General features: G+C 39.1%; 1 long non-coding RNA gene across 1 annotated transcript in view; it reads left to right on the top strand.

Moving 5' to 3' along the window:
* Window positions 1-3,720: 3,720 nt before the first annotated feature.
* The window catches only part of LOC137803616 (uncharacterized), a 64,969-nt gene continuing 43,838 nt past the window's right edge, over window positions 3,721-24,851 (top strand). Inside the window, exons 1-3 of the long non-coding RNA XR_011080080.1 lie at window positions 3,721-3,860; window positions 5,051-5,131; window positions 19,849-19,939. This is a non-coding gene — a long non-coding RNA (uncharacterized lncRNA). The remainder of the gene's footprint in view (window positions 3,861-5,050; window positions 5,132-19,848; window positions 19,940-24,851) is intronic.

The raw sequence follows: 24,851 nt of genomic DNA, 5'->3' as shown, positions 1-24,851 counted from the left end.
AGTCAAACCCTGCAGAGACGAAGCTGTCCAGAGACTGAACCCTGCTGGGTTTGACTGGGCCAAGATCCGATCAAGCCTCGAGGAGAGGGTCATCCTCTTCCCCGACTTCTACTTGCTATGATCCCTGAACCGATTCTAAAAGGCCTCTGACTTGATTTGAGCAGACAGTCCCCCTTGAAAGCAGCCTTTGGTTTGGCTTCTGTAGCCTGGAACGGGAAGAGCAGGGTCAGGCTACACACAGGCAGGAGAAAGCTCAAGCAAAGGCAGTGTGTGATGGTGGGGTGGGGGGAAATAGAGCTGATAGGCATGCTCCAGGTGCAGATGGCACACTGTTTTATGTGTGGCCTCAATGGATTATGTCAGCCAAGCTACTGGAGGCATATAATATGAAGAGATCACACAAAAACATTGTCAACCAAAATTCAAAGATTCATTAACAAAGGTCATCTCCATGACAGCAAATGCCTAATAGATGGCCAAGGCTCTTGAAGTCACCATGAGGATAAAAGCATGCTGGATAAAGGAGCCTTAAAATGAGGACGTGAATTGTAATTTTACAACCTCACAAAAGCTTTGTACAGTAAATTGTATTGCATTCATAAAGGATTTTGTTGTCAGCGTCTCATTTACATGAGATTCAGGCAAGTTCATTTCAAATAACAATTTTTAAACGCAATACATTTCCCAAAGGTTCACATCACAAAACATCTTTGGATTTCTTTTTTTTTAAACATTATAAACAAAATAAAAAAAAGACTGCACACACTGAGTCAGGATAGTTTATTCACAAGTCCAATTATTAGCTAAGTAATACTTCCCCACAGTGTGATGGCACTGCCCCTAAGGAGCCGGGGCTGCAGCAACCCTGAAAACCAATAATGGTCAAAGGTCAGAAAAGGGGAAGCAAAGATCCAAGTCCTATCCTATTGTGTGACATGTTTCCTCTGCCTGCTCGCCCCCAAGGCTTAGTGTCAGTGTTAACACTTCAAACACTCAATATCTTCACAAAACACAAAGGACACTACTGCTTGCCATCCACATCATTTCTTCCAGGAACAGAGATATGGATCTTTCCCAAAGGTCAATGCCAGCTGAAGTTCCAATGATTAAGCAAAGCTTTGTTGTTTGACTTTTTTCCTTTAACAAAATCTACTTTTAGATGCAAATTGAGTAGTTTGTTCAATACTAAAAAATAAAATTGGACCACATTTTATATGTCAACTTTAAATTGTAATGGGTGGCCATTCCTGTTGGATAACAATAATATAATTTAAAGTTGGATATTTAAAATCAAATTTCAATGAGGGGAAACAAGGGAGATAAAGAATCCAGATTGCATTTTTTACCATGATGTATTTCTTTCAAGTAGTAGTATTGTTGCTTGCCATATAGAACAATGCTGCAACAATGATTCAAACAGTGATAATGTATAAATATGCAGAGGGGAGTTTGAGTGGGTGACTATAACACACACATATGTTCTTTACTGCAAGTTATTTTTATATAGCATAGGGTTGATATCTTTCTTGGTAACTTTGCTTGTAGGGCCACTCTGAACCCATGAATACCACACCTGTGAACTGTACTGTCACTGAAGCTTCTGCAACAGCACGCTCCTGAATCAGTCAAAAGACAGCATTGTTACCAGACAACTGAGTCCACCGTCTACTCTGTTACACATTTATGGAATCATGCACCAGAACACAGACAATGTCGTTGGCTAATCTCACAAGACCGGGATCCAATTTCAAGCAGGCACGGATGATTCAAGAATCAATCTGGTTAGCTTCCTGTTTTTAGCCTGCTGCTGTTATACTCTGGGTGTAACTCAAAGGAATCTCCAGTTACCCTGGAATGTGTTCCTGCTCCTAAGGTGGTGATAAAACACCTTATTTTATGGGTCGCTGATTACTCACTGTACCCTGATGTGTGTGCTGAAACCAATCTTAGCAAGCACAAAACTAGCGGACTCTCCATATTTACAATATCCTCCAATTTTGTATTTCTTTTCCATTTTCCCATACAACTACACACATAAAAAAAGAAAAATCTGTGGCAGTTAAATATATAATTGTTTGTTCAAGTGTGTTTTGCACAGTATGAGACCTTCCGATTGCTGCACCAAGTAGAATGCACTGCAGGCAGTCTCTTGAGGGAAGGTCTCATTTTATGCCTCCTACCGTGAAATATTCAGTCCGGCCTGAAATAATATGGGACTACTTTCAAGGCTTAGCACTTTTCAAATATGCTGGCAATAATGGACAGGGCATCAAATGAAGCACAGCCTCTCAAAGCAAGGGGAGCAGAGGTTTTGAATCCACAGCCAGGGTTTCACATAACACCACAGACAGTTGAAGTGCTGTCTACATTTATAGTGTAGTGATTAGTTATTGGAGGGATGAGCCTCTGAATTCTTGCCAACATTGATTCAGTCATACTGTACAAGGTCTATTTGGTTTGGGCATATTTAATACAAATTCATATCCCAGTATTATATCTAAATACCTAAGTTGGATACTGTAGAGTGCCAAATTATATTTCCATAATTCACTGCTTTTTGCATATCATCAGGGAATCTGAATTTAATTCAGTCTTAAAAATAAAAGAGAGGAAAATCAAGAGTGCACCGAAAATGCACAGAGGAGTGCAGAAGAATGTTATAGAGGGGGCTTTGGTGAAAGGATTCAAGGATTTAACAATCCCACATCCTCTCAGCCTGTCCTTCATCTCTAATAATCAAGCTTGGCCACAGAATATCCCTCTGGATGGGAAAAAAAACATGTTGCCTGTCCGCCTCTCACTCATCTTTAGACTGCCAGTCTTGGGTCTTCCTCTTGAAGTCTTCTGTCACATTTATAGCTTCAAACACTGAGCACAGCCTTTTTTAACTGACTGCCATGTCTTTAAAGCTCAATATCTTTTTTTGTACTACATTAGCATGAGATGAAGGGCAGCACGTCTGACGCTAAGGAAGCCCTGAGAAGACTGCACCACGGATACTATGAACTTGTTTGTTGGTGTACACCAAAGGCCACCAGAACAAGCCAATGGTTTCAGCCCAGGTGAAAGAAAATTGTGTAAGTCCATCGTATTCCTGCATATTCATTGGTGCTCTAAGTGCAACTTAAGACAACACTAAAGTTATTGAATTGGATGTACCAAAGTACAATTTAGATTGGCTTTCAAGAAATGGTGCATGCAGGGAAATACAATTGATATAACATAATATTCACTATCAATATAGCACATTGCTAGTCTACACCAAGTTTTGGGTTTGGGTGCAAAGGTATGTCGAACTCTTCTCACCTGCTCTATCTATCTATCTATCTATCTATCTATCTATCTATCTATCTATCTATCTATCTATCTATCTATATGAAATTATATTCATCTAAAGCAGTGTGGATGAAAAAATTGTGCACAATTACAAACATTTCTTACGAATACTATTTTTTTTAATAATATTATGCCATACAGAACTTTTTTTTTTCTCCTTTCAAACACACAATTAAACCTCAAAACGCCAAATGAGAATAATTATAATAATACGAATGGGAATGATACTAAGTAAGTAGATATATTTAAAAAAAAAAAAAAGTTTCGGGTTTAAAAAAAAGAGAGTTTAAGTATTGCTTGCATGGCCGGAAGGAAGGCTGCCGTGACGGAAACAAGAGGAAGGAGCAGCGCCTGGAACCGCAGCGTCCACTGAGCGGCGCCGCAGCCCGCTTCTTGCGGCGCACCGCCGCCCGGCGCTTCCTCTCTGCAGCACGCTGCCGGCCAATCCGCTCACTCACTCCGTGTCGGGTTACAATGACAAGGGCCCTGTCTGAACCACGACTTTTAGAAAGATAATATTACAGGTAGGTGCAAGCCACGGACCGTGTCACTATCGATAGACAAATTAAGCATTGAAAAACAAGACCGTGACCCAGAAATTCTCGCTTTAATCGGGTCACCGTGCTTGTTTTCAGCTCTGAGTGATAATGGCACCTCTCACTGTCCTTAGCATTTGAAGTCCCCCTTACCGCAACCTGTAGCTTTTGGGGCAGTGAAAATTGTCCAGCTGGACGCCTTATTTTCCAATATTGATGCCTTTGTATGTTTTGAGCCATGTACACCTGCCTGCTGATAGCTTTCAACGTTTTTTTAAAAGCTAGTTGAAGGTCACTTCTCCTCTCTAATGAGCCACAGTGAGGATTTGTATCAAGACCAAGGATGTAGATAATGTATAGGCTACACACTACAGCTTTAATTCAAGTGTAACTCTATTCATAGTTAAATGAAAGAGTGGGATACATTTAAAAGAAACAATAATAGAGTTATTTTGACTATTTAATCACGTGTATTTATTATATTGTTGTGTATTGTAATTTGCAGAACTATATGTCAGTCATAGCTTACCTTTTTAAACACACTGTTAAGTGCAGAATTGACCACATAATTTTAACCAGCCAGTACAACTTACAATATGCGGGAGGACTGAACTGAAGTCAAGTGAAAAGCAGCATTAAAAGAAGTGTAAATCTCCTTCCCTTTTGTTGCACATGGGAGAAAAGTCCAAGTAATGAAAGAAATGCAGAGATGCAAGCTGAAATGTCTCTGAAATAGGCCGAACAGAGAGTCTTTTGCTCCTACAGGGTTTTGTTCAGGGTACCATCGAGAAAGCCCAATGCAAAGTGGGCCTACAGCCAACTGGGATGGATTGTAGGGTGGAACCTAAACAGATGGGAAATAGTATGAGGGTGAACACAAGGTCAATCTGAGCTTCAGTGATAAAGCTGTGGGCATTGCTCATAGCAGTGTTTTAAAAGTTGACTTAAGAAAACAGATTGTGTGGTCAGAATAAACTCTTAAGACCATATTGGGCCTTTTTTCCCAGGCTTCTTTTGTCTAGATTGCCACAGGCGGAAGCAGCAGACACCAAATGGTCAAAAAATTGTTATCATTATGTTTGTCTGGAAATCAGCAGAATGGGGGTGTTGATTTCCAGCGGGTGGGTTTTCCTTTGTCCCTATTTTTTTGTTCTAACCCAGATTTTCATGTTTAACAGGGCCACAACTGATCCATCTCCCAGTACACATTTGAGACGGAGGAGGTTAAAGCACTGTGAACGCATGGGACAATATTGCAGGTAATTAATATGTCAGCTCAGTGATGAACTTCGTCAATACATCTATCACCACACTTACTTGTAACTGGAGTAGCTCGTGGGATGCTGCAGAGAGCACAGACAGAGAGTACATTTGTCCATTAGTAAACACTTCATAGTGTGTGTTGTGATTGGGGAGGTAGCAGGGCTCCTCTCTGTCCAGTTGCAGTCATTTTCGCCCGTCACCTCCTCATCGCTGTAAAAACACTTGCTGTGGTTTGGTAGATTAACAGAGAACCCCCTAATGGAGTAATTACACCGAGCCAAACATCTATTTTTCACCTGTGCTCTGCCATTATTCTCTGTCCCCTATCCACTCCATTGGAAGTCACTTACTCTCCTTACAATGAGTTATCATTGACTGCCATTTAGACGTTCTGGAGCAATTTGTCTTACTGCAGCCACGCGCTGGCCTCATTGCAAAGAACAATCATTCTCCCTCCAATATATAAAACATTCATGGGGAAAAGGAAGAGAAAATGCCCCACAAACAGATAGTAGAGAGTGGCTAATAGATACTATAAAGGTGACAGACAAGGAAAATAATGTAGGAGATTACTGGAGCAGCAACAAGCCTGCACAACAGTACAAAAGCTTCAGGGACTGTACCGCTGGAAAAAAAAAATCTTTCGCAAGACAAATGTGTTAAATGGGTAGTATGGCAGCAATTGGTGGTGGTAAATTGCTGTTGTTGCACACACACTATAAGTCTCAATTTAAATTTGAAATCAAAATTGTTATTTTGCCATGTATTGTACAATATTTTTCTTCAGTTTATTATCATATTTAGTAATTTTTGCCATTCTGTTGTGATATTTTGATCCAATTAGTTTTCATATTGTGGTTCTTCTTTGACTCCATGCTTGTTATTGATTGGCTTTAGGTCCTTTTTTAAGCTTTGGATCATTTGTTGCTATGTTGTATGTAAAGAGGAAACCTTTTTCCATCTACTGGCTTGTCAGCCAGTCATTTCACCCAGTCCCAGTCTGAATTGGGACCAAACTAACAAAGAATAGAACATTGAAGTTTGAATGGATAGAAACTATATGCTATGTTAGATTCCCCCTTTTGTTAGTCTTAATAATATTTATTTTTTTAACATTTGCCACTGCCATTTAGCATAGTTCTGCCTTATATCCAATAGTATAGCTACTGATAGATGATTGAACTATGAATCAGTTAAACACAATTTATTTGAAGAGCAGCAGTCATATCAGACAGTGGCTTGACTGATGTGTACAGTGCAGCACACGTTCCTTCCAGGCTGCCAGACGGGGTTAATCACGTTCGTAACTGAGTGTTTTGTTAGATTAGTCTCTCTCACTGCTTAACACAATGACAAACAACCATTATTCTTTTTTCTTTCACTGATAATCAGGACAACTTAAACATTTCTTACTAGCACAAGTGAAACCATTAATCCTCAGTGATATTGCTGATAAGTGGTGACTTTGGAGTAATGGCCCTGTCACCTTTTAAAAAGAGAGAAAAAAAATTCACAATTAAAACAAGATGGCCATTATATTTTGTGCATCCCATCTCTTAGTGTCATCAGGAGAGATCTGCTAGTGGTAATAGACTAAATAATGGAATGTGTTGTTGTTAATTACAGATTTTAAGGAAGAATGTCTTCTATTACTATCTGTGTCATGAATATTAACATTCAGTGACATTTAATTTTCCGTCTCTAGTGACAGAAAAGTCAAATAATCGATCAACAAAAAATAATCGCTAAATTTTGATCATCAAAGTCCATTTTCATGCAAAAAACATTGATGGTTTCACCTTTTCAAATACGATCATTTCCTGCTTTTCCTTGTCTTTACTAAATGTATCACTTTGTTTCTCAGACGTGCATTTAATGACACCACCTTAAGTTCTGGTTGTGTCGACCAACCAACCCAAAAGTTGTGATCATCATTATGTGCATCCCTATTTGCCTTACTTCCTATCGACAAAACAAAATATTGGATTATATTGGATTTGGGTCCATGAATTGTCTTCTAATAAGTTGCTTTTCTACAGCTGGTTGATGGTTTCATCGACAAAAAAGCAGTAAACAGAAACAGTTAGAGAGGTTATTGATGGTAAGTGTCCAAATTAATGACATCTTAGCTAATAGTATTTATAGAAGTGTTGTGCTGAATGCTAGTACATATCAAGTAGTACCATGTGAGATAACAAACTAATCTTTATAGAAATATAAGAAGGCAAATATAGATTTTTATTTAGATTGTGATTTCATCTTCAACAAAAGAAGGACGCAAACTAATCACGTTATTCTGCTTTCCAGTTGTGCCGTTTACAAGTATTTAATGTCCTTTAATTGTACTTGCAGACCAACTTGACATACAGTGTGTGTTTTCGTGGTTGTTGCGATAAACCAGTCGTACTGTATGACTTGCCCTTCGCCCTTTTGAATACTTTTAAATGTGACCTGGAAACATGATGATAACGGTTTGAGTATGATGAGCAGCAATGCCACGAGGAGATGTTCAAGACTTCACATCGGCTAATTGAAATCTCTCAATTTAATCGTTTTCGCCATCGTATGTTCTATGTGTCATTATGGTTGTCTCCAGCACTAATCAGTTGTTGTTGTAGCTCTTAGACGTGTAACATTATAACTGACAGGAAGATAATAAACATGCATCATTCAGTTTTTGATTGATTATGATTTTAGATTATTTTCTCATTTTTCTTTAAAGACTGCAACTATCTTGACATTAAGGGAAAATATATGTTAATCACAATGTACATTTGGTTTAGGTTATATTGTTAGCCTTATTGCCAATTTGATAATAATGACTTTGAACACAGCTCTCTCAGACTTTATAGCTATAATATTAAAATAAGACGAAAACATATCCACTTAATTGCTCAATGCTGCTCAAGATGGTAAAATGTGTTCACGTTTGAGTTTTAATCATTTTTGCTCTTGTTTGTTTCATCAAACACACTGACTCTCAGCGAGTGTCCTGTTTTAGTCAAAGTAGATTTAATTAGCTAGTTGAATATGAGTTACCACATAACATCCTTTAAAAGAGATGTTGAAGAAAAACACATCCACCACCTCATTTATTCTTAATATGCCATTAGTAAAAAATGAGATTGAAACATCTAAGTAAATATAGATTCAGCTCATGTCATTCTGTGTCTTTAGGCTGTGCTGCTCATACAATACAAATTGATATAGAAATGTCAACACATATTATAGTTTAGGAATGGTAAGGTTATTGTTGGCGCCCATCATTGTTAAGGACGATTTGGTTCCATCAGGATATTCAGTTTGGAAAAGTATTATAAAAAGGTAGTGTTTTCATACCTACACTATATACTACACTACACTAGTATTTGTTAGTGTCTCATCCTACATGCCACACTCACCATTCCTTGGCACAGTCCCAGCCACTTGATACTTAGTATTTCTATGGCCGTAGCTCTGTTTTGATCAAAGGGGTTCAGGGGCCTAAGTTTCAAATCCCCCAAAGCCCATTTTGGCTACTCTTTGTTTAGCCCATTGGCATTCTGACCCCATGCTTCTCAGACTTTGAACTCTAAGCTTGGAAAAGCCGTATCGCTTCTTTAAACACATTATCAGTGGGCTAGGTTTTAAGAATATCACTAATCATCTTAAGGTTTTAGTGCAGTGTGGCAGTATCGCTCAAGCCTCAGGGCCCATTTACTGGCAAGGGCACTTCAAGAAATTTTCTGTGAAATATATGATGGTTTTTAAATTCATGCATTTCATATTAGAGCAACTTTTACTTGCACTGCACTTGCGAGGTTACATGAAACAAACACCTCCATCTGCACAATTTGCACTACTCTGACTACTACTCTGTTGTCTTTAATGTCTTTTTTTTACTGTTTATCTTGTCAAATCTTTTGTTATAAACTTTTTAGTTATACCAGGCATGGCACAATTTAGATTAAGATATCCCACTTCAGAGAAGTGGGATGTTTCTAAGTTGGGCTTCAGGTTTTGTTTATTTTCATTTCACTTATTTAGCTCTGACGACAATGTTTTCTTTATGTCTCAGACTTGCACCTACACATCAGTAAACTTGACTTAATGCTGCAGTTTAATAAAATATTCATATGTTACTGTAATTTGTTACAGTAATGTCTGCAGAACCTGATTGGTGCTCGTTGTTCCATTATCTTAGCTTGCAAACATACAACTATGTTGATGCTGCTTGATTGTAATTTTTCTAAATGTATGTAGAACACACTATGTCAGTACTTTTTGTTTCAGTACTAGTACTTGTTGGAACTCTTTTTTTTTTCAGCAGCAGCACTCCATAGCAGTCAATGTGAAAAAAAACACAAATCTTACAGAGAAATAGAAAGTTGAGGTGATTAGTAGGCAGAATTTTTTTTATTTAATTATTCAAATGGCCATATGTTCTATTGTTGATCATGCTCTTTGTCGAAACTAAATAGTTGTAAATTGCATAGAGAATGTTTAGTTAGTCGTTAAAAATATGGACCATTCAGGTATGTTTGTGAACACATTGAACACTACCTGGATGAACAATTATCCATATGTCAGGCACATCTGCTTCGTCTTGTTGAACAATTTTCATTACCTGCGGCGCAACATCTAATAGTTGTTGATGATGCAGATGAATTTAAACTTATCGCGTTCTAGACTAGTTTAAAATAATAATGTCTTGTGAGCACATAGTCGTGTGTGTGCGTGCGTGCGTGTGTGTGCGTGCACATGTAATTGCAGTCTGTTTGTGCCCCTCTCACACCTCAATCTCATCAGCCCCCATGCATAAGAGTTGGCACCTTGAATCACATTGTCTTCATCTGGAAATATTTCAGATGCATTTCTGCCACTCTAAAGGGAGATGAAGATAAAGGAGAAGAAGGTAAAAACACACCCTGTTGTGTGAATCCTAGAGAAGGCCTTGAACCCTGCCATTCATCCCTTTCACTTCATCAGCTGAGTCTAATTGCCAGAGAGGACAGGATACCCAGGGCCCAATTGTTCCTTATCCTCTTTGGAGCCTCTGAGGCATGAAAAGCGAAAGGCCTGCTTTTGATCTTTTTTTTTTGTTAGTTTTTTTTTCTTTTTTTGTCGTCATCCCCTACTATCCTTTCCCTTAGAGTGAAACACTCCTTTCACACTGTGCCCCCTTCTTCAACCACGCAAAATAATTATCAAGCTCTGCTTCATCAAATAATGGTAGATATTGGAGGTCATGATGGGGAGGGCCAGAGGTCTGCAGGGGTGGCCCCAGGACGTGGTGGAGCTCCCAACTCATCTTAGAGGCATGCTCCTTAGCTGTGGCTACCTTTATATACCTTGACCCCGGTTTTCGTTTGTCTGTCCTAATGAGACCCTCTCATGCAGCCGATGCAATAGAGGTCTTGCAATGGCAGGGTTGGGAGGCCAAAGTACAATGAGACACAGGGCTGTGCTCAGACAAGGGCGCATCTGTGCTATCTTATTAGGCCTTGGAAAAGAGCTCATGCGTCTCAACGTCCTATAGGGGCTGAGAGCAGATCTATTGACACTTACTTGTCCTTTGCGGTCAACACCTTTCTGTGAAGAAGCAGGCACACCCACGTTCTTGTTAGAAGTAGTTCTTGGCAGAGTATTTAGCGAGGCAAAGTGCTTAACTCGGTTTGGGTGGCCATGTGGCGTGAGGATAAAGAATGCAGCTTTGTAATGATGAAAAATTCCTTAGAACTAGAGACATGACAAGGGATGTCAAAGACCAATTTGCCAAAAGCAAACAGTGCTCATAGTTAAAGAACCAAGGGCACCAAAGTCTTTCTTAATGCTTGATTCCACACTTGATTTTTTTAAAAATATATATATATATAGGTTCAAAAGCATGCTTTAGGTGGTTGTAAATCATCATTCTTCAGAAAGTGTTTATTTTGAACATTTAGCTTTGTAGCCCTTAGTTATGGCCGTGGCCATGCTAAGAAATTTGTCAGAATTTGAAAGCGTAAAATGCTTAAAAATAAATAAATCACTGTTAGAAACAATGACATAAATATAGCCAAGCTAACCACATATCTAACTTAACAAAAGAGACAGCAGGATATACTATTTAAGTAGAGCAAAATGAAAAACAAAAACACAAGTAGGCAAACAAAAACCTTTAAGCAATCATGTTAAGCACGCCTAACATCTGAGCACTGTGTGAGAACAAAGCAGGACTCCTGTCAGTGCATCGATCCACTCCTAAAGGCACACACATCCAGAGCTCTCTGATTGCTCCCTGCCTCTCGCGCCTTCGCTCCCCCGCGCCTCTTACTCTCTCTGCTCTGGCTCCTTTCTGAGAATGTGCTTATCGATCTGGCCTAGTTCGTTGGAGTTAACTCGCTGATAAACCTGACCAAGGGCTTCCAATGGCCTGAAAGAGTTTGGAGAGCTGGTGAGAAGGCAAAGGTGATGAGAGAGAAAACGTAGTCGCTAAAATAAGAAAATTATTTGGTTGTAATATTGAGTTAGTCAACTGTCAACTTCATTAAATCTGAAGACGTATAATTTGTTAGTGTCTGGATATGGAATTTTTTAATTTTTTTTACTGCAGGCTTCTTAGCAAGAAGATAATATGCGATAAAATAGTTGCTCAACTTAGAGTACTACCCCTTATCTGATTTGAGTCAGTACCCTACAGCTTTAGAGGTTTTAAGCTGTTAATAACCTGCTGATTTGGAGATTATTGCAGGACCAACTAGACGGGTTAGAACCTTAAAATATTGAATGACTGTGGGACTCAATCCTTAATGAATAGATGAATTAATACGTTTCAAAACGACATGTTTTTGGTTGCAATCCAAAGCATTTTCGACTGTCTTTTGTTCAAGCACTAGGTATCTAAATCTTTTCCACATGGATATGTTGGTTTTTGATGTTTTTAGATTTCATCTAGTTGTGAGTGTGTATGCTATTATACTATTTCGATATATTGTGGAAAAGCTTTACAGAAGCTTCCTCATAGATCATACTTGTATATTGAAATGAGTATATTGAGCAAAACTGGGATAGCACTGCAGACTATCTCTAATGAGATATCTCTATTGAGATAGCGTGACATAATGCACGTTATCTACTGTGTTACAATCATGCAGCGTTTGATATATCAAACTAGTGGGATATGATCAAAGTCTGTCCATTGACTTGACTCAATGGGTTAAAATTCCACTTTCATCTGAATTAGTGAGGATTATCATTCATTATTCTCCTACAGGCCATCTGTGATAATTTTGAATAGAAACAAGAAAAAAATAACAGCCCTGTCTTCAATGAAGCAGTGAGAAATAGTAGCTGGTGTCATACTATTGGTGAGCTGTGCATTGTAGATCTTAAACAAGCAATAGTTCCTTGTATTTTTTTTTTCAAGAAAGCATGCACAAATATATTTAAAAAAAAATGTGACTCATGTTTTGTGTGACAGTGTGTGTAATCGTGTCTCCAGAGTGTGATTACATTGTATGTCAGTTTGTGTATATTTTTGCAAGTGTGTTGTGCTGTCATGTTTGTAACATTCCATGTGGGAGGGTCTGTTGATAAGTAAGCCATCTGTAGTGTTCTGCCGAACGACATGTTGTAAAGCGAGATTTGAGAGTGTGGAGAGACTTGACTTGACAAATCTTGGCACATAATGAGACAGAAGGGAGTAAAGGCAGAAGTCTGTCCAGAGATAAACAATTAGATTTGTCCCTGAGGTAAAGGCCAGGCAATGCAAGGACTCGCAGACTAACAAAATCAATATGGCTTCCAGTAAGAACACTCAGGGGGTAGAGTGATGAAGAGGTTATCATTCATTTCTCAGATTAGGACACACAGACGCAATGAGGAACAGTAACGCTTTAAGAATCAATATGATCGCTAACATGAACGCGTTGAATACATTTGGAAGTATGCATCTGATATTCAGCTATCCGTCAAACGTCATCGGTCTAATGAGACATGATGACAGATCAACAGGGACGCTGAACTGAGCCAGTCGAGCCAGTTCTCTTTAGCAGCCAATTGTGAGCAGATCTTGAAGGAGACAGCATTTGGGAATGCTACTTTCACACCCTCAGATAAAACCATAATGGAGCATGAGCCATAGATGGAGTGGGCAGTCCCTTTGCGTTGTACCCCCTCTTAGGTCCTGCCCAGACTTGAACGTCTAATATAACATCTCACAACTGTTCCCAGCAGGCCTCACAAGGGGTAGCACTGCCAGGGCAAGGAGGGTTGGACTGTTAGGGGGTAGGGGGCCGCTCTGCGCTGCGTTTGCTCTTGCTATAAAGAAACAACAAAAAGAGAGGGTGAATGGTTTCGGGGTGGGAGTGGGGAGCGATCACAACTTCTGTTAGGCAGCGAAGTCTCCTCAGAGACGACGAGTCGCTGACCATAAAGGTGTGAGCCTGCGCCGTGGCCAGCCTGTCACCTCATCTCCATGGAGACGGCGACGTGGCACCCCAGTGGGCTTGTCTCTGCCGTGGCCTGGAGCAGCAAGAGCACTTGGGGATGTGGCCCAGGCCATCACATGGGCTCCAGGGGACCAGGAGCCACTGCTCTGATGACCTTCAACAACCCTGCCAGTCTGTCATCTCGGTTTGGGGAATAACAAGAAAAAAATCAGCTAGGGATTTGTGTAGAGACCTTGTTTACTGGGCCATTGTGTCTTTGAAGGAGGCTCTTTGTTCCGGTGGGAAGGAACTAGAGAGAGACTTACTTTTCACCACATTACCCGACTTGACATTCAAACATTTTTCTTTGCCTGTTTTACCCTTTTCATGTCAAGACATTATAGAGGATATTAGACTATACTGTAGTTTTGTACGTTGTTATTCTCTGATTGGTTTCTCATCTGGCTGCGGAGCGAGTGATAATACAAGGAGAACGCTCTTTGGACATGCCCCGACTCACCGCCTTGGTCTGCATCATTTTCATTTTTTAGGAAATGTGTTTACATTGAAAACTACTGCACATGTTTTGCTTACAGACAAAACAGCTCCCTATCATGAAATGTAAAATATTTAGAGGCTAAAAATTGACAAAATATAAGTGTTTCCTGGCCTACAACTACTGATGACTTTCATTTTAGATTCTTCTGTCTTTGGTGAAAAATAAATAATAATTCACACAATAATATTCCAAATATAATTAAAAAAGGGGAGAGATCCACATCTTTTTAGTCATACATTTTCAGCAATTTTTTCAGCCCTCAAAGACACCATCTCATATTGCTAACCACATCAAGCATATGCTACTTTAAATATCAGTGTTATATGTCTTTTGAATTTCACAAAAAAATCATTTAATGCTAAAGTCACCATCATTTAGAATGTGTGCAGTGTTATGCATTGATTGTGCTTATACTACTAATTGTAGGTCCTTAGTTTCAGCTACAATCGAATATTACATGCTTGTTTTGGCTTGAATAATAAAACAAATATCAAAATAGCTTAATACTGAAGTTTGCTGTCTTATGTTTCAAGGATGTGGACGCCACAGTAGCATAAAACCTAAAATGAATAGATACATAATCGGGCACATCAGAGTAATTTTCTACAATGCTATGGACTATTGTTGGTATCACTGTGATAAATTATTGCCAAAAGGATCTCAATTCTTCAGGTTCGAGTGTAAAGCAGCACCATCCAAACCATTCCCTGGAGACACTTGTGTTGCATTATCTGACAAACCAATACAGAAGATTGTGTGGAAAAATCTGTGCTTTCTTCCTTTCAGCCAAAAAGAAAGAGGATTTTGAATGGAGTGGTGATTCTTTATGCAGAGCTGAGACGCGACACCTTCCAGACGGTGAGAGATGGCGAGCCCTAATAATACGGAGCTGTACAATGGTTCTGACAGCCGAGCAATAAAGCAATCAGGGTCTCAGGCATCCAAATCTCTTTACCGCCCACCCTCTAACAGACTGAGAGATGGGCGGATGACCTGTGAGCTGTCAATCATGGGGGATACCTGCTGGAGCCTGATCAGGGAGAGCTGAGGGCACCAGTCCATCAGATCTGTTTTCACACTCCAGACACTAACATTGCAAGCATAACCACAGACACAAAAAGCCCCACCGCCTCATTCTTAATTAGGAGATGTGGGTGCTTTGTTGGGGAGGGGGGGTTGGACTTGTTTGGTTTAAATGGGCATGGGAGTGTCTTAGATATAGGGGGATAGTAAGTGGAATCCCAGTGAGACAGAGAATAACCTTTTCCCTTGATTTAGGAATCAGGCATTGATCTGTCACGCTGTTTTGTACAAGCAAGAGCTCTTTCAGCATTGCTTCTCGGTGTGTGTTGCTTCTCAGTGTGTGTATGTGCAATATGTACGTGTGTGATGGGTAGTGGCTTGAGAGGGAGGGGGTAAGGGGTAAGGCTTGTTCATTAGCTGTCTGTAGCCCATTCCAGCAAATAGATCACCATAATACTGTGGTTAGTTAATGGCTTTCTGGTGTTTCCTCTAGAGTCTTCCTGTCTGAGGGCTGGCTACTAAAGCTCCTCCACTGTTTTCTCCTCCCTTTTCCAAGTGGGGAGTCTTGTGTTATGCTGCCTGATTCAGACAATTGGCTTCAGCCAGCGGTCAAGTCTGTGAGCAGTCTGGCCGCATGGACTCATATTAGAAAACTTAAAGCGACATCACCGAAAACGTGACTCAACTGGAATCGCATGGCTGGAATCCGACTCATTCTCCATAGTTAAAATACCCAGTCTGGTATAGATGGAAAGGTCAGCACAAAGGTTCTGCTTTTTTGTGTTTCTTGTCATAAATTAGACATAGTTTTTAAAATGTGACATTTTTAATCTTTAGATAAACACAATGTACAGATGGAACATAACCTTTTAAGTGCTGCGTATACAGCACATTAGACAACATGATTACACAATGATCTGTAAAATACTCTTTTTAGAACAGATATCAGGATATTGTTTGTTAATAAAAGTTCCATCCAACACAGTGGTCCAGAGCAGTGGGATTGCTATGAAATTTGGTATGTTCATAATTTAATCACAATCTGTGATTAGATTTAGATGTTTTTGTGACAATTTTTGGATTTCTTTAGAAGAACAACTTTTTTTTTGGACATTGTAAGCTTCTGTCATGTTCAGGTCAAAATGCCAAATCATGTATTGTGCCCAAACATACAGCATCATATAGTCCACAGAATGTAGTGCACATTCATACTCTTAATTATAAAGGCGCTTTAAATGACATCATCTTTTCTCTTGATCAGTGGATATAAACTGTTCACTGAAACAGCTTATATTTTCTAAGCTATCTTTCCTGAATGTTTTTTCTAATGTTTTCCAAACAAAATGAAGCTCAATTATGTTTGATAATAAATCAACTCTATGTGTAACGTGAATAGGTTGCTGCTAAACCCACTAAAAGTAATTACCTAACTTTATAAATCACTGTATGATGAGCCAAGTGTGTGTTCTGTATTTACTGGTTTCTCTCTCATATAAAACAATCCTGGAAAAAGCAACAGAAAATTACCAGCACAAAGTGAAACCGTAAAGAGCATTTTCCTCATCTAAATCAAGGGCCTAAGGTGCAGTTTGAGGCAAAGGTGTGATTTGTGATATGGATAATACTAATTTAACTGACAGTAACTCCATGCCCTTAGTCCAATGAACACATTTGGCTTTGCATTATGCAGAAGCATAAGGACTAATGCCTAATTTGTATATGAACTATAATATAATATCAATACAACATGATGAGAATCTTGAATGAGACCTGCATTGGGACCATACTTCACTTCACTGTTGAGTTATTTAAAGTGTCCAGCCGATGCGTATCAAGATTGAACGTTTGATAGGCAGTATTGTTCATCACTTACAATACGTTATTTCTAATGCATCCCTCTGTAATTACTTTATTTACTTTTTGAGCAGTTTATCTCAGACATTTTCCAAATGTTAGAACTCAAAACGGTTTCTTTCCAGACATTACATGATGCTGTTTTGAGCTTGACAGGAAACCAACGTGTAAACCTGATTACTCAGTCGCTGTCAGGTAAAAGAATGTTATTTTTAAAGTTATTCCTATCCGAGGGTGTTAACAACATCCTCGTTCATTAAATGGTCTTTGCTGTGTGAAATAATGCATCAGAAGGGGAGCGCTTATCTCAAGGTTCATACTTTATGTGTGTCTTGGGAGATATGTATAGAAATTATACAATTTGAATGCATCATGGGATGCAGCTATGATATTTGTGAGTTAGTTTGGTTTTTCGTTGCTCGGCAACTGATGACAAAAAAATGGATGTTTGCTTTGTGTTTTGTAAAAAGGTAATGTAAGTGCTACTGAACAACATGCAACAGGATGCTCTGAGTGTAAAGACGCATATACATAAATACATTCCTATATATGTATGTGTATATTACTGAAAATGGCCATGACAGACTGACTGGGTGAAGAGTGAACGACGACTGAAGCTTGTAAAGGAGGTTCTCCATTGTCAGAACATAGTGTGTGTGTGTGTGTGTAAGCGTACATATGCAATTATCATATGCATTATGTGTGAGAGAGATAGATATTGGCAAACACTGAGCGATTTCTGTATCATATATGTATGCTTTACAATGGGTGATTATACAATAATTGTATGACTTGTATGTGGCGTAGCAACAGTCATCGAACTGAACTGCAGTCATGAGTTATTGTTGTTGCATTATTAAATGCAAATTGAGCAAGACTAAAGTTTGCACAGGTTGGACGGGGCAATAGTTAAGTTGTGATGGTATTTTGGAAAAGTTGTAGCCCCAGGGCTCATGTATTTTTCATATGTTCTATTGTTTTGTTATAATTATTCATTATAAAAGTTCATAAATTAACTCTTAAAGTGAATCACAGTACTTGGAAATGCATCATTTTTAACGTGAAGCGACAATATGTTTTCACTGTATTATATTTGTGTTTGTACGTGTGCGTGCGTGTGGTGCTTGCGACTCCTGACTGGTTTTAACGAGAACCCTGTAATGTTGAAATCCTGCCCGTCTTTTTGCAAGCTTATGGGATAGTTGTCTTATGTGCGGAAAAGTAAACTTTCAATGCTGGGAGATGAAAGGGTTGTACGTTTTAGGGTGGATTTTTACCTCAACTATGTTTAACAACGAGTGATGAGTTTTGCAGAAGTCCTGATTTAAACTGTCCCTCAGTGGTGCTCTGTAGATTTCCCCTGTCACATCTGGGAAACTAGCTCTCCAAAGGAGGGCTTGTTTTGTTCCTTCCAGATCTCTGATGTCATTGATCATTGAGAGTGTATGTATGCGATCTTCTGCAGCTGGAAGAGCAGCCTTTATGCATTTTACATTACCCTTGGTTATTTTTGGGTCAAAGAGAAGCCGGCTTAACTGGACCATTCCAAGAATGACATCACACTGAAGTCTGGTTGAACTGGATTTTTCTTCCCATGCTCTTGTCCAGTGACCGCTGTAGCCCCAAAACGCATCATGCCTTTAAATCTTTTTATATCATGCTGTATAACCAAACTTGGTGGTCTGACTCTGCATTTAATGTTTTAACCTGATGTCAAAACTTTTGGTTTGGTTTTCTGCCATAGTATACGGTTCATTACATAAACACATTGGTCACCATTTGACAATACAAATGGTATTTGTATAGCTAAGTAATTTAGCAAAGACCTAAATTGTGTTTCTAGTTCATGTACATACTATAGTTGCATTGAGATAATCTGATGGAAAATATATAATATATGTATATGTTCTGAGCTATACTCTGATTGTACTCAAAAGCTTTGACTGAAGTCCTCTTTACAGAGGACTTCTCATTGGTCAAATGTGAGCCATGGTGACAACAGTGCAACCCTACTCCTTATTAATGTTCAGAAATGAGTCTTGTTTGAGAGTAAAGAAAGTATATTATGCTTAAATCATACTGGCTGCCATCTTGGTAAAGTCTGGATGGAAGTTTTGTTCATTTTCCCATTCCTCAACTTCAACATGAACACACAGCAAAACAAACAAACAAACCTGAAAGCCTGCCCCGACAACTTTGTCCCTTTTATTGGCAGCTGAAAAAAGCAACTGCTAAGGCGTTACTGGACCAGACCTTTGTGACCAATGGCGTGTCATCCCTCACTTTGTCATGGTTAACTAAAACCAATCCCCATTCAAAGCAGCATCCATCAGTGTTAGTTGAAAACAATGACAGATTGCCTTTCTGCAGCACTCAAAGCATCTGGATCTTTTCTCTAGTCTCTCTCTTTTATTTATGGTAAACAGCCTGAATAACAGCTGGGCAATGGGAATTTACAAGTTAATCAATTGTTTGTAAGGAGCCACAGCGATGCCCCTTACCCAACCATCTGCGAGTTAATGCTCATTTACCATGCTAATTTTCCCATACGCAACAGCATATCTATTGATTTTTTTTTTCTTGAGTTTTCCACACTTATAATTATGAGCTGTTTAATTTATAAGTGTTAGCTACATTGAAGATGTGGGAGTCTATTTTATCTGTGAGCACCAAAATCTCATGGCCGTGCTGTATTTTACTGAAACGAAGAAAAAACAACATCATATGAGCAGTAACACTGTGGTCCCAATGTACTTTTATTCTTTCTGGGGGATGTCCTGGAAGTCATATCAAGTTTCAAACACTGTTGATGTACCTTGGTGAGCACTGTTTATTCTGGACACTGTGTTTCCTGCTCAAGTGAAGTTGCCTTTGTCTCTCCTCCCAGGTGTTTGTGCCTGTGGCAGGGTCTTGATCTTTTGTTCCTCCTGCACCTCCTCTGTACCACGGGATGACCGGCATGCACACAAGCATCACAGGTCAGTCACAAGCATCCCTCAACATGCAGTCAGCCATCCACATGATTGACTCTTGTACAGACTCTTGTCAGAACATTCACAAATTTCATTATAAAAAAGCTGCCATGAATATTGTTTGTGTTTGAAATGAAGACTAATATTGCATCTGATTGGATATATCAAAATATGTATATCTGTTTTCATTAGTTTTTTTGAATGATTTTTTTTTCTAAATTGAACAAAGAAACGGACAGAAAAAAAGAACAGAAAAAAATAAAGCATATACTGTACTTCCCTTTGCTCATGACTACCCCCAGAAATAAGGTACATAATTTAATTAATTAGATGGCAGAATTTGATATTAGCAATCATCATTATCTATCTGCCAATAGAATATTTAAAAAACTCATAAATACAAAATGGAACAGCAAAATCTTTGAAAACATGCCGACATTGGGGATTTTTTTTCTCCATTAAATCTGCTTTATTTGGCTGTGCTATCGTGGCAGCCTTGAACCAGTGTTAGTCCAGGGCACCATTTACAGCTGCGCTGTGAGCACTGGTATTCACCTTTTTTCCTATTTCCCGGCTGCAGCACAGAAACTACACGCTACTTTATTTATAATCCAACCAACCTCAGTGTGTAACTCTTACCCCGTACTCTTGCTCGCATCACACAGTGAGGTCACTTCCCTCTGCACCTCCACCACTGCTCTTGCATTCCAACATGGCTCTAGGACAGCAGCCCGGCAAAGCTCTATACTCCTCAAATCACAAAGAGGCCCAGATCAGAGCTGAGCTGGACGTGAGCCAGGATCCAGGCCCTCACAGCCCAGGCAGCTGAGGGCAGCCTATAATAAGTGGGAGACAATGAGAACTAGCACACCTCCCACGCTTTGCATGTGGACGTCGATTCAGAATTGAAATTAAATGGTTTCATAGGTTTCAATAGACCACACTAATTATAAAAAGATGTAACTCATGTGGGAGCGGGGGGGTTGAAGTATATATACATTAAGGGTATATTTAACACAACAGACTTTAAATTAAGATAATCTGCATTATTCAGTTCACTGCAGTGAGTTTTGAAAGTGCAAAGCTGTAAAGGACAAAGATTAATACAATCCACATGAAGGTATAAAAAGAGGCTTTCTGGAGCTTTTGATTTTGCTGGAACTTTTAAAAGTGCTGAACTATTTTTTCTTTTCTTATGAATTCATAGGCCAGCTTACTTTTTTATGTGTTGCATACACTTTTTAAAATCCAAATTTAATTGCACCAGACTGTAAAAAAAGGGCAACAGAGCAGTTTTTCCAACAGTCATCAAAAACATGTATGTACATTTTTTTCACATGGGGGAAACTAGACATATTAAAGGCATTCTGTTTTAATGAATAATAATGAACAGTTCACTGCGATGTAGACGGCGGTGGTGCTTTAATGGTCCCTTGTAGCCTCTTAAGCCTCTGGTGATAAATCTCACACAGGCTCACTCGTATAACTAAAACCCAAACCTCATTCAACTTCACATCCATCAGTGTTTGGCTGAAAGCGATGACAAAGCACTTTCAATTACACCAGTAACTGACTCTGGAAACAGTTCATAGCAGGGTCCAGGCTCTAAGACTAGGGGAAACACACAAGGGGGAGGGCAGCGTGGCTTGTGGGGCATCCGTTTGACTCGCTCCCAAATAATAAAAAGGATGGTGTGACTCTGGGACACAAGGGATGCCGCCACCACCGCGAACCCAAGGACAATTCACCTATTTTGTGTGCTGTCACCCCTGTAGTCTGATTTATGGTTCGGACATCCCTTCCCTGACCCATTCGTCCATCAACTTGGTGGTTTAAGGATGCTCTAGTGATCAGAGGCTGAAGTATCAGAGCTTCCTCAGTCAGGGCTCTTGTCTAGTACTAGAGGGCCTTACGCTACTGAATGGGAGTGGTGCGCTTGGGAGAGAGCGCGATGCAACGGCAGAAAAGTGTCATTCTTAACCCTGAGTACCGGAGGAGAGAGGAGCTTTTTGAGAATCCATCAACTATAAATGCTTCATTCTATAATGTTGGTGTTTTCTTTGCCATTTTTCGTCCCAATTTGTAATTATATTATGTTGAGTGTGTGCTCTCTAAAAGTTAACACGCCAGTGTTTAATTGGAGTGATTTTACTCATAATTGCTTGATCCTCTCTACCACTTTTGGCTTCCACTTTGAATAAGCATGCTAATTTCAGAATCCATCCTCAAAATTAATCAGTATACCATACTTAATATTGAAGATAAAAAAAAAATAATAATAATTGAGGAAATGTAAATCTTCAACAATGAGAACACCAGTCAGGGAAACAAGTCTAATGCAACAGCAGATAGGTGACATTAAAATGCCTTTATTACATAAATTAAAAAAAGAGCTTGATCCTCCAGAGGGGCCTGATCTTTATAAGCAGCTCTGACTCCAAACCCCCCTGATGAAAGGCCCACACTAACATCAGGAGTCCAGAGCCTTTACTCTCTCACTTCAGGCAATTATGACACAGAGGAGATCTTTGCCTTCTGCACTCAAACAGAAGAATAAAAAAGGATTCTTTTTTTTCCAAGCTTAGTTGTAAAAATAAGCTTGCCCTCCTCAATTGCAGTCACCCCGTGCCCTTTGCAATAGCAGCAAGGATGTATCAGAACAAGCCATGGGGCAAAACAAATCACTTGTGATTTACAGAATTATAAAGATTTTAATAGCTGCAATGTTTCTCTCTGAGATTGGTCTTTATTTCAAGGAGTCAAAGTTTCCTGGGTGCCCTAGGCTTTTTAAAAACAGTAATTGGCCAACAGAGAGACTTAGGATCTCCCTCAGTGATCGAATGTATTTGTTGCTACGAACTTGAGGGTATCACTGTAAAGATCACAGGTCCAGGTTGTGAGAGCCTGCAACTTATAAAGCACAATTCAGTTTGCAGCAGCCGTGGAAGTCAGACTACTTTTCCATACAGTTTTGTTTAAAGTTATAACCTTTCTGTGTAACTGATGCTTTTTTTGCTGATTAGTTATGTTTTCAAATAATTCAGCATACACTTAGGGGTTGTAGTTTCTGAACTAAAGACCGCCTTGAAGTAATGCAGATTTTTTAATGTTATTCGGGCATCTAAGAAAGTGGCAGACATATGTTTTTGAGAAATTACAATGATTATTGAAGTGTAATTTATTTATTTATTTTAAAAATTGACTTTTTGTTTTCACCCCGCAATGAATCTGCACACCATCTTGTATCTTTAATAAGTTACATCCAGTTGTATTTATAACAGGGCAGAGATGAAAATGAATGAAAGCTTTGCAGGACTATAGCATGAGAACACTACTGCCTCACAATAAATGACAAATTAACCAGAATTACCGCGACACAAAAATAATGAGAAATGTAATATGTATTTACTGTTAACAACTTTTACTTATTATCTTGACTAAAAATAAAGCCTAACTCTCTTAAATGACCAACCCTCAATGCCTGTTTTTTTTTTAAGTCGGGCAGTAAACAGTTAAGACATTTCAGCATAATTAGCTCCCTTTTTCTATTACCTACAAGATGCTGACAATTTATGACTTATATTATTATTATTATAATATTTAATGAGTCAAATATATTTAGCTTACCCATTTCTTTTAGATAGAGCAGCACATTTTACGCCACATGTCTTTAGAACCACTGTCATAATGTTGAAAGTATGTGCTTTCTGAAAAACAAGCCTGGCAGTAAGTAAGCTATATTAAGGAAAATCACCAGGGAGGCATAATCGAGTTTGACTCTCTACCGGTGGTCTCCTTGTTAGTGTTGTGAGTGTCAGAACTGACAGTGCAGGTAGCTCAAATGCCACTTAAGGTTTTAGCTTCAGTGGCTTTTGGAAAGAAATGACCGTGACCTGTGTAGCTGGAGCCCACATCCCACACCCTTTCTGCCTGACAGCTGCTCAATGGCAAGTGTCTGCCAGCATGCCGAGGGGAACGCTGCCAAGCAGCCGGAGATAGAGATGATTACCACATCCCTCTCAGCCCGCTCACTGAAAACTGATACCTACTAACAAACTGCTGTCGACATGTTAGCGAGGCAGAGAGAGTGAGAGCAGTAGTATGTGTTGAGAGAAGAAAAAGGGAGAAAAAGAGATGTGTGGGAGAGCTAACATGAGGAATCCAAACAAGTTAGGATTAATGACATTGAAACAAGTTCTTGTTCCACTGTTTTCAGAGCTAACACTATTGTGACAGACTTGAAGAATGCAGTCAACGCTTTCAGGAAGCAGCTATTAGGCAGGCACTCACCTACAGAATAACCATCAGATGAAAAAAGTGAGACAATTTAGTAACAAGGTGACTAGTTCTCGGCCAGCTGTAGCTCATCATGCACAATTATGTGTATCCATGTGCAGTCATTAATGTGACTGTAAGATAAATGATTTCTTGAGTAGCAGTTTTAGTTTTTATGGTGTAACAATTATAAGTTGTGCACAGTAAATGTTACATTGTCAAGGGAAACTTTTTATGGTGTTGTGCAGATATGCAAATTGCTTCAGACCTTTACTCCAGCCACTTAAAACTTAGGTTGTTTCTGCTGAGAAGAGAGTGAATGTCCTTCCAGAGAAGAGTTATAAATGTCATTTTTTTTTTTTTTTTAAATAAATCCCCCACAGCGACACTTTAAAGTGAAATAAAGGAGAAAAAAATCACAGCTGACATATATTTTTCTAATTGTTGCAGAGGGAGAACAGAAAGCAGCATGGAGTAGCTTGAATTATCTGTAATTAGAATATCGCTGTGCTTAATTACAAATGATTTTGATTGTCTGATTTTCAGCAGAAGGACTGTTTTAGCTACTGTCTTAATACACATTTGTTTTTGAAGATTGGAAATGACAATTATGATAATGTGCGTCCCAGCATGAAATATGTTT

Source organism: Clinocottus analis, unplaced genomic scaffold (assembly GCF_023055335.1).
Source record: "Clinocottus analis isolate CAN_PGR_092001 unplaced genomic scaffold, fCliAna1.0.p SCAF_6, whole genome shotgun sequence".
In the NCBI taxonomy this organism is placed as follows: domain Eukaryota; kingdom Metazoa; phylum Chordata; class Actinopteri; order Perciformes; family Cottidae; genus Clinocottus; species Clinocottus analis.
Note: the sequence above shows the minus strand (reverse complement) of the source record. Positions and strands in the feature narration are given on the sequence as shown.